General features: G+C 41.3%; 1 protein-coding gene across 33 annotated transcripts in view; it reads left to right on the top strand.

Moving 5' to 3' along the window:
• Positions 1–8025, top strand: part of ANK2 (ankyrin 2) — a 700071-nt gene that overhangs the window by 433350 nt on the left and 258696 nt on the right. The window lies entirely within an intron of this gene.

Here is an 8025-nt window from a genome sequence, read left to right as displayed (position 1 = left end):
ACATCTGTTCTGAATGCTTTAAAATAGAACTCAAATTTAACTTGATGCGCACTGCAGAGGGTCAGTTAACTTACCCTTGTCTCCACCTCTGTGCACTGTCCTCCACATAGCATTTCAGCTCTCCAGCTACTCCATTGTTCACAGCTGGAAGTAGATGGAGAGCAAAAATGCAACGTCGAATGCAGCACACAGAGGTGGTGACAAAGACAAGTTAACCAACCCTCCGCTGTGTACATCAGGTTCAATATGAGTTCTGTTCAGAACCAATGAGAACAGCGGTACCAATTGAAACACAATCCCTATTCCCAGAAAAAAAAGTGGCACCTCCATCAGCTGGTGTGAATTTAAAGTAAACTTACCTTACCTGAGGCTTCTTTCAGACCCTCATAGCCTTACAAGTCCCTTGGTTCCTGCCTGGTCCATTCTGTTTTGTCACTCTCCGCCTAAAAGATCACAAGTCGTGCGCTACTGCGCATGTGTGGGCCAGGTCACACATCTCCTTGATCGTGCTCCCTCGGCTAGGAGCATTCTATTCATGCGCAGAATGCACCCAGCGGCAGGAGCACAATTAAGGAGGTACACAGCCTGGGCCACGCATGTGCAGTAGCTCACGACTGGTCTAATGGGAAAGCTTTCGGAGGGAGACAGCGACACAACACAGAGGAAAACAAGGGACCTGTAAGGCTATGAGGGGATGGAGGAACTCCAGGTAGGTAAAATAAAAAACTTTTTCCAGTCTAAGGGACATTTTAAAGGAAACAGTTTTATACTTACCTGGGGCTTCCTCCAGCCCCCTGTAGTCCGTCCGCTTGATCGCCGCTCTCCTGATCACCTCCATTCTTCCGCAGAGGAGTCCGCGATCCAGCCCAGTCACATGGCAGATTGGAAGGGCCACAGTTAGAAATCCTGTGACTGGGAGCCTTGCGCACAAGCATAGTTACAGTCTTAATGAACTGTGCTTGCGCAGGACGCTCCATGCCATCGAAGCGCGATTGGTTGAGGACTTATGGCAAAACTGCATATGCGCAGTTAAGTGCGACTGAGCAAGACAGAGAGACAGAGGATGGGGACTGGTAAGAAGCCCCCCATATAATTTCATTTTAAAATAACATTTAGTTTCTAAAGGGTGGAGGGAGGGAACACAGCGAACATCATCACCACCAGTGTTTATATGCAGGAAATGTTAAGTTGACTTACTTTCATTTATAGCAGCCTGAAGGAGGAGACACCCTGAAGACTGTGCATAGCAGATAAACTTCTTTTAGCACGAAATGGGGTCAGCGCTTGTGCACTGGGGCTCTCTCATTAATCCACCATCAGCCCCAGCGGCACCGCGAGACCTCCCCATACACTTCACACTCCTGGCTTAGGCTGAAGTCACGTGGTATAGTATCATCACATGACTTGATTGACAGCGGAGCCGGGCTGAGAGATGCGCCCGCTGCCTGTTAGTAGAAGCTGTGCTGCCTGGGACTCCGAAACGAGAGTCTGCCTGTTGGCTTCTGCAGGCTCGCTCTCACTCGGCAGCAGCCTCACTCCACCGCTAAATGTCCTTAGTCCTCTCTCTTCCTCGTAGCCGGCAGCTACGGCCGCCCCTTCCTGACCTGCTGTGAGTCACAGGCAGACAGCCACAGAGCAAAGCGGGGCGGGCGGCTGCAGACTTGTGGAGCCAAAGCGCGCGGCTCAGACAGTAGTCGCTTCACATGGAGGGTGACAGATACTGTTAACTTGTCACTCACCCCACAGTATATGGCTAATTTCATCGCCCTAGTCCTGTGCCTTGGAGGCCTGCCCACAAATCCGGCCCTGATAATGTCAAGATGGGGGATAATTGTCTACAAAAAACATTTTACATAAATGCAGTTCCTCCCCACCCTCCCCTGACAAGGTTTAGTCCACAAACGGATCTCTACACTGCCCAAAGCAAGCAGTCAGTAATCAAGCAGACATTTTCTGCATCAAGTCTGAGAGCATGCCAAGGTTCTGAACTTTCACAAAGGGAACTCACATCATGCCTTAAACCTTGTAGACATGCTAAGTTAGTGTCACCCTCGCAGATAGCTAATTGATAGGATGACACAGTACATGTGTTGTTCTATGAAGAGGGAAGGATGGATGGCAGGGAATGAAAGTTGAAATCCTGATAAGGCCTCGTTCACATTAGGTGCACTGAGAAACGGGTAAAAGCGCACGTTAAAAAGGCATGCACTTGTGCGCTCTTCAGTGCAGTGTGCTGCATTTTTTTAAACCCCGTTTTTCTTATTGTAGCAGTTGTCAATAAAGCTTTGTTTTCATATGTAAATGTATTTTTTTCCAATTAGGGTTAAAAAACCCATGCACTTCTATGCGCTTTATGCGCTAAAAAAGATGCACCCATTCACTTGCATTGATGTGCGCTTTACAGCTCAACGCACAGAAATGCATGCAGCACTAAGTTTTTGTAACGCTGCCCAGTGCAGCGCACAAATGTGAACGAGGCACATTTAATTACATGGGAAAATAAATACCTTGCAGAACGCACAGGGCAATACACTGTGAAAAGCGCACAGAAACCAGAAACGTCCCTGATGTGAACGAGGCCTAAGCAGGGACAAGAAAACACAATGCGCTTCTTCATAGGTGGATTGCCAAATAACTTCACAAAGCAACAGTACATGCACAACTCCAAAAATCCTCTTAGCCAAGACTTATATAGCATGTGTACAAGGCTTTGGACAACTTTTTAGAGAGCAACTAACATTTTCCCTCACACAATTAATAAAAAATGAGTACAGAGACAAGAGAAAGAGAGCAACAGTACTTAAAGGAAACCTGAAGTGAGAGGTATATGGAGGCTGCCATATTTATTTCTTTTTCAATAATACCAGTTGTCTGACAGTCCTGCTTATGACTTTGGCATCAGTAGTCTCTGAATCACACAAATGAAATCAGCATGCAGCTAAATTTGACAGATTTTTGTCAGAGCACCTGATCTGCATGCTTGTGCAGAATCTATAGCTAAAGTATGTGAGGCAGTCGGTCAGCAGGATAGCCTGACAATGTGTATTGTTTTGTGTAAAGGAAATGCATATGTCAACCTCCATATGTCACTCACCTCAGGTTCCCTTTAAAAATGAAGGTAAGAGACTCAATTGCAAAACGCTAAAAAGTTATTTTAAGCAGAAAAAGAAAAAATGTATCTCCTAGGAGAAAATTAGTAGTAAATTGAATAGGGACCTCTCTTTGCTATCATCTAAAAGGTAATCCATCAATGGCTTGTAGTAATCTAATATAATATTAAAATAGATATTTTCATCTGCTACTGACCCTACACTTATCTGAATACACTCACAGCAGATTATGCTTTATAAATCTGTGTGGTGGCATTTACTTGCCAATGCGCTTCATAATCTTCATATAGTTTAAGGGCAAAACATCTGAAGGATAATTATAACTGCAATTGTTCTTACTAGGATCTGTGAGGGATATAAGTTGCTTTGAGTACATGAAACAGGCCTTGATTAGGAGAAGACTTGATGAGAGCGTGTGACAGTGTATGGTGGGTTTTTTCAGTGCCGCATTGGTTAAGCTGCGGCATGCCATTGAGTGCAGAGAGAATTGTGGGTGTGATGCAGCATTTAGCCTCCCTCCAGTTACTGCTCAGCTGAGCTGTACTTTATCAGCTTACACGATTGGCTGCACATCAGGGGGACTGGTGACACATCGATGCGGATTACTGCCTTGTTGTTTGTTAGACATGCTGCTTTCCATGACCTCTACCTAATTTGAGTAGTATAAAACATTTCATTGTGTTACCAGCCCTTCGACTCTAAGACTCAAGTAAGTCTGCTTCCTCCATACATGTGTACATAGGTAAATCTGCACCCTTCTGTAGCTGGTGTGCAGGCGGCGGTTGCTAGGCTACCAGGCTTAGCATCATTTTATGTATTTATGCACATTTCTGTATATAGACTGAGTACCTGCTTAAAATGGTGGCTCCGTCTATTAATGTGCAAGTTTGTTCCATAACTAATTGCTGCCTGCCACCTCTTCTTAGTGTCTTATATGGAAGCAGGTCACTGAAGATAAAAGCTGACGGTTAAATGATGAATATTTTATTTGTACTATTAAAACTGCGTGCAAGCAAAATGAGAAGGAAGTTTGCTGGCTAAAAGCACATCAATTCAGATAAATGGCTTCAGATTTAACATGTTTTTATTGGTAAAGTGTTGTCACCATTTTATAAGACTACGTTTAGATGAGCACACTGCGCTCTTTTATTCAGAAGTTTTTTGCTTACCTTTTAAAGTTGAAGTCCAGAGCTTTTTTTTTTTTGTAGTTTGGTATAAAGTGTAGACATATCAGACTCTTACAGGGCAGTAGGTGTAAGGAAGTCTCTCCATTGTAGAGTCAGACAGGAATAAAACCTGATAGTGTCCTTAATTGTTTCCATTAGCTGTTCAAAATAACAAAAAAAGACACAAACATAGTCCCCAACTGGAATTAGTAGATATACAAGTGCTCCTGTTCCAACTCCGGCAAATAAAGTATTTTTCAGAGCAGGCCCTGATGATGGTGCAATGTCAAAATTGGTAGGGAAAAGAGACTAGGCATTCTTTTATTGCACTATGGTTTTTTATTGCGTATTTAAGTTATGCTCAAGGCAATGTTTTATTTCTGGGTCTTTGTCACAGGAGCCTACAATCTAAGTGATGTTTACTAATTTTTAACAGCCAAAGTGATTGAATAAAATTGTGAGCGATTTGACAGAGCTGCTAATTCTCTGTTTGGTTGTCTTTGGTGATGGTCACTGGCCTCCTACTGTCTGTTGAGCATTGCATGACTGCAGATCGTCCAGGATTGGTCTAATCAGTTGCATATTGCAAGCGCTGAAGATTCCTTATTATAACTCCCAACCCTCCCTCTTTTTAAGGGACAGTCCCTCTTTGGGAACCAAATCCAGCTGTCCCTCTTTCTTCCTCATTTGTCCCTCTTTCAGGACAGATGTACTGGACTGTGTTGATATATGTATCGTAAAAAAGTGTTTCGTTGACTTTAAACTTTATTCCCATCAATTAAATTAGTATATTTATTTTCAAATGTTAAAATGAAGAAAATCGAATAATGATAGAGAGGACCGGTGTGGTTTGAATGATAAAACTACATCTTTTGATTCTAGATTATTTGTGATAAGCATGGTGAGAGGTGTGTGGGGGGTGTGGTTACAGGTGTGATGGGGCATGTCTAAAAGTGTCCCTCTTTCTTATCTCAAAAAGTTGGGCGTTATGAAAAACACAATAAAATGTTTGGGATTTATACCTGTAATTATTTTGTCTTTCAAAAGTTACTAGTTGCCAAAGTTTTTTTTTTTTTATATTTCACAGTGGGGCATATTCACGAAACTGTGGTAAAATTGCTATGTGCAAATAGTGCAACCCACATTATTTATGCATCAGATGTGCTAGTGTGCTAGCAATGCATCTCTTGTCTACATGATGTGGGCTGCTTTATTTGTGCAACCTGTCCTATATAACATGAGTAAGTACTGTAAAAATTGCCCATGCACTGCACTTTTGCCGCTGTTCAGTGAATATGCTGCTACTGTATCTGTCTGTCTGATAAAGTTGGTCAATTTCACCTTCATAAGTTCTCCTTGTAGAGGATTTGTGGAGATGCATGTGAGGAAATAGACTGTGATCAGTCTGTAATTGAATGGTTGTGACAATGTGGTCACATCTCACCTCTGCCTTTTAGCTTTTCTGTGTTTTATCTTACACAGGAAGCAAAAGTACATTACTTCATCACATTTTTTTCATTAACTCCACAATATTTGTGATATTTGTGGATCATTTCTTTAACCACCTGGGCTGGGGATATTTATTTATTTACTACCGGCAATATATTGCCTATTTACTGAACATCTCAACAAGAATTTAGCTTTAACAATTGGGTTAGCTTCTGTCATTTTAAACTTTTTTTTAAATAAATGTTGTTTCGTAAATTAGTTCATATTTATTATAGAGTCATCAAGACAATCTTTTAGGTTCATATTTTCCCATGTAAAATCAAAATTAGACATTTAAGGTACCCTATATTATATTATAATTAATCAGAGCTGCAGTCTGTCATACAAGCTTGTCAAGAACATTTATAGTTACACAACATGCCTTAAACCCAAAGTAATGTCATCTTTGTGAAAATCACCATTCTACCTAGTCTCTGCAACCTGTACTGTAAACAGGTGTTTTATATAATAATGTAATATCCAGCTCAATCAGAAAGCTTTACTGTCAGAAATACAGTTACAATCAGTGTAGCTTGCACTCTGAAGCTCACTGGTATAAATCAGCTTTATCCTCTGCAGTCTGTGATAAAATAACTGTTTCCTTGTAGCCTGAAGAGCTGACTGCAGTGTGGCACACTAAGGCTCCCAGCACAAAATGAAAGCAAATCTATTAAGTGAAGTCACGTGGCGGGAGGGGGGAGTGAGTGAGGAGGTTAAAGCTCTTAGCTGGCGATCAGCTGAATTGATCCGTCTGGCTGATCACTGCCTGTGTCATCGGGGGACACTGTACACAAGCTAGATTCTAGGCTGCCTTGTCCAAGTTTTGTTTAGCGTGTGTACAAAGCTTTATACTACATGAAACAACAACCAAGATTTTATGGTGTATGGACAGCCTAAAGCCTCATACACACGCTCAACAGCGGCCTTTTATGCAGCACAATTATCAAACAACAAGTTGAAACAACCAAAAAAGTTGTTTGCTATTGTTCAAACAACTGATAAGACTGATAAGATGTAAATCCAACTGTTGGATTGACGTCTTATCAGTTGTTTGAACAATAGCAAACAACTTTTTTGGGTTGTTTCAACTTGTTTCACAACAAAACGTTGAAAGTTGTTTGAGAATTGTGCTGCATAAAAGACCGCTGTTGAGTGTGTGTATGGGGCTTTAGACCTTCTTCTGACTTCCATCCATGTAATTGTATTACCGGTAAGAAGAGCCATATGATGTTGCCTGAAACGTGCTTAAAGCTATGTCCTGTGCTGTGTTATCTGACATCATACTACAGCTATCATAGCTGATAAAGAAGAAGTCAGGAGATCTCCCACCCCACCCCTTTGTAGATGCAACTTGAGCAGAGTGCTGAGCCTGAGCTGGCCTTGCCTCCTCTCACAACACCATGGAGCAGCAGGGTCGTAACAGTGAACCGATAGCAAGGTCTTTGGCACAAAAAACATGAAATATTTGGGTCTGCTGAAAGCACTTGGGCAGGCTTTGTTTTTTTGCAAACCTGGGCTATTTACTTGTGTGTTTGGAGGGGAAGCAGATGTGCATAAACATTTGGAAAACATTTGTATACTTTATGATTTATGTTAGTTCACTTTCTGGTCAGTTTTGTGAACTAAACTTACAGTGTACATTGTAAGCAACATACACAGGTTTTATAATAATCTGCAATAACCAACAAAACTTGGAGGATACATTAGATGCACTGTGGGCTTCCTTAAATCAACTATACAGTATTAACTTGAAACCAACATTAGATTACCATAGCTTGCTATCTGCATATGTTTCCTTTAGCCATTATGAATGATGTAGTAGGGTGTACTCAAAAAGCACCAAATGTAGCACTTTCAGCAGTGGATGGATGGATTCATTGTTTTATATTTTACCTTTTTTTTTTTCCCCCTTACATTTTTTTTGTTACAAATTAAATAGAGCAGCGCTGGACAATAATGTGCAAATAATTTCTACTTGCATTCAGATTCCTTGTAAATTGTATGCAGCTTGAGCACTGACCAATCACAACTGACAGGAAATTATTATGAGTGTTCCAACTTCAAGCGGAATAGAATTTACATGAAAATGGAATGCAAGTGGAAATGATTTGCCTCTATCTCATTGACTATCCCTGGATATGAGTACTTAAAAAGTTCTTGTAAGATGATTTTTTATTAAACGGATGTAGCAATGCAGTCTTAGTAACCAGTAGGAGTCAATTCATAGAGAGAGAGAGAGAGTGAAAGGGAGAGCTATCACA

Source organism: Hyperolius riggenbachi, chromosome 1, assembly GCF_040937935.1.
Source record: "Hyperolius riggenbachi isolate aHypRig1 chromosome 1, aHypRig1.pri, whole genome shotgun sequence".
Classification (NCBI taxonomy): domain Eukaryota; kingdom Metazoa; phylum Chordata; class Amphibia; order Anura; family Hyperoliidae; genus Hyperolius; species Hyperolius riggenbachi.
The sequence above is the reverse complement of the archived record's forward strand: the minus strand, read 5'-3'. Positions and strand labels throughout refer to the sequence as shown.